We start from the raw sequence: 3,204 nt of genomic DNA, 5'->3' as shown, positions 1-3,204 counted from the left end.
CTTAAATATCATTCTCTTTTTGGATTTCAGCTTGTGCTTTTAATCTCAATTTTCCTATTTATATCTTCTTCTATCCTTTTTTTTTCTTTTTACAGAGCAATGCTACACAATTGTAAAACATATTTAATTTTCTGTAATATATAATCCTATTTCATAGACCTATTTTTTTTTCTAACTCCTCAGGAAAATTTCTTTTATCCTTTTTTTTCCCTGCTTTCCCAATAGTATTTATGTCTGAATGATTATTTTCTCCTTTATCATAGAACAAGTTGCTTTTAACCTTGAGATATTGTGCGTCATCATATAGGATACCTATGTTGTCATGGACCCATTTTATTATCCACATTTGTGCTGGTGGGATAATGTTTTCAGATGTTCACATAAAAGCGGTCTGATATGTATAGCTTTCCTTTCCCAACATCTGGCAAATATCTAGTTTATGTAGATTTGCCAATGTGAGACAAAACTTAATCCAAACTCCTCCACCTGTCTCATAAAAAGGTACTTCATATATAGGATATAGAAAATGTGTCTGCCTTAAATCATCCTGGCTTGCTTAAACATTTTTAACTTTTGAAAATCACACTATACCTCACTTTGTAGTGTAACCTTTAATGTCTCCTCATCAAATCCCATTGGTTTACCTAGGAGTTTAATTGTTACACCTTAAAAGTCCTACAGCCAAATGTTTTCCAGAGTTTACATTTAAGAGTTCATCATCCTGCTGTCATCTTTGTGCAGGGACCACACTAATCTCTGTATTGTTCCAATTCAAGTACAGGTGCTGCCCAAGGAGCACAAGAGTTCATTGTCTTTTCTATTCAAGTGGCAGAATCCGAGGCTGGGGTTTAACGGACTAAGGAAAAAGAGATGATCCTTTCATCTAATTCTTTTTTGGGATAACTCACCTTGGTTTTCATTGGCATAGCATGGCATAGCAAGAGATGTTTTAAATTACTTATATTTCAGTTCAACTCTTTTCAATAGATATTACAGTTAGTGAAAATATCTCCCAGATACTGGGAATCATTTCCTAGTCGTTTTCAAAGACACCATAAGGAAATTTCATATTTTTTTTTGAATCCTTTATTGAGATTTTGAAACAGGTTGTGTCAGGGCTGACAGTTATATGTCATGCTCACTGTACAATCCTGCAGACTGATTTTGTATTTAAATGGTAACACCATTTAGAGTTAAATCTTAAGCATGGGAGATATTCTCTGAATGGATATTTAGAATCTCTCTCCTTTTGAATTCTCTCATGTTTGGTTTTCAGATCAGGTACTGGAAATCAACAGTTGTAGTGAATACCCAATCTGAGACTCACATTGCATAGAGAGTGATAGAAATAGATAACGACTGTCAGAAAGAAAAAGAAAAAGTGACAAAGATGAATACTAAGGATAATTTACCTGGATATATACACTATTCATTCTAAAATAATAAGAGTAGATAGAGGGAACAAAGCTGTCTTGCTCTACCCATTTCCATGTACAGATCATATTAACCGTATTCCAGTGTAAGACTCTAACAATGGGAAAAAGTTAAAATAGTTAAAATCTATTTAAAATACAAAAGCAAAAACTTTATCGGTATATTTTCCCCTTGGAAGTATGGATTTTTTTTCTGTTTAATAAAACCTTAGACACATATGTCACACATAATTTAAATTTTTTTTAAATTTTTTTAATGTTTTATTTATTTTTGAGACAGAGAGAGAGACAGAGCATGAGCAGGGGAGGGGCAGAGAGAGAGGGAGACACAGAATCAGAAGCAGGCTCCAGGCTCTGAGCTGTCAGCACAGAGCCCGATGCGGGGCTTTTACTCACAAACTAACTGTGAGATCATGACCTGAGCCGAAGTCGGGTGCTCAACCAACTGAGCCACCCTGGCGCCCCATAAATGGGTTTTTATGACATACCACCCAGCAACAATGTTTTTGTATGCTCTGTCCTAGATATAGAGAAATTGCTCACTAGAGGGAAAAAAATATATTTTTTGCTCTTATCATTAAAAAAAAACAAAAATTGAACTACATGAATTTTTCACATCTAAGATATATGTCATTGAAAAACTAAGGCTCTGAATTTTATTTCAAAATAAGGTTGTTGATGTAATTATAAATGGTATATTCCTGAAAGAATATAAATTTATACAAGTTTTTATGCATGTTTTTTCTTTGTGTCTGCTATGTCCTATTAGAAGGATTAACAAGAGATCACTTAGTATTGGTAGTATTGTCATGAAAAGCCTTACGTTTCATGTTTTGATTTGCATAAATTTGCTTTTAGGACTGGATATGATGTCAGTTTTTGTTTCCTTTTTTTAAATTTTTTTAAATGTTTATTTATTTTTTAGACAGAGAGAGACAGAGCATGAATGGAGGAGGGGCAGAGAGAGAGGGAGACACAGAATCGGAAGCAGGCTCCAGGCTCTGAGCCATCAGCCCAGAGCCTGACGCGGGGCTCGAACTCAAGAACCGTGAGATCTTGACCTGAGCTGAAGTCAGACGCTCAACCGACTGAGCCACTCAGGTGCCCGTTTGTTTCTTTTTTAAATAAATTTAGTTTTAAAACACAATTCTTCATTATAACCATTAATGGGTCTAATAGTTTTATGATTATTGCTTTGCGTATGAAGCTACTAGTAACTTTAAGTGATCAATAGCACTATTGGTTTAACCCAGGTTTGTACCTGTGCAAGTCTTAGAGGCTTCCCCACATCCATCCAGGTGCTCACAAAGGACCAAAGCAAACAAGACCATTAAAGTTTTTCATTGATGAGTAATACCCGAGGGAGAAAACATGGGGTTCTTTTTTTTTATGAGGTCTAGAAGAAACTAACAAATATATACATGCATATACATATGTTTATAATATATACTATATATATGAATACTAATATACATACATGTATACAAACATGTTATTGAAGATAGACACATCCACTTAACTTTTTTTTTAATGTTTATCTTTATTTTTGAGACAGAGGAGACAGAGTATGAGCGGGGGAGAGGCACAGAGAGAGGGAGACACAGAATCGGAAGCAGGCTCCAGGCTCTGAGCTGTCAGCCCAAACCTTGAGGTGGGGCTCGAACCCAGGAAGCGGGAGATCATGACCTGAGCTGAAGGCCGGGCATTTAACCGACTGAGCTGCCCAAGTGTGCGATGATTTATATAGATTTTCTAAATGAGATAAACTAAT

General features: G+C 35.5%; 1 pseudogene; it reads right to left on the bottom strand.

Annotated features, from left to right (window-relative positions):
• Positions 1 to 700: 700 nt before the first annotated feature.
• On the bottom strand, positions 701 to 799 carry LOC113603184 (uncharacterized; annotated as a pseudogene).
• Between the last annotated feature and the right edge of the window lie 2,405 nt (positions 800 to 3,204).

The sequence above is a fragment of the Acinonyx jubatus genome, chromosome B1 (assembly GCF_027475565.1).
Source record: "Acinonyx jubatus isolate Ajub_Pintada_27869175 chromosome B1, VMU_Ajub_asm_v1.0, whole genome shotgun sequence".
NCBI classification, from domain to species: Eukaryota; Metazoa; Chordata; class Mammalia; order Carnivora; family Felidae; genus Acinonyx; species Acinonyx jubatus.
Note: the sequence above shows the minus strand (reverse complement) of the source record. Positions and strands in the feature narration are given on the sequence as shown.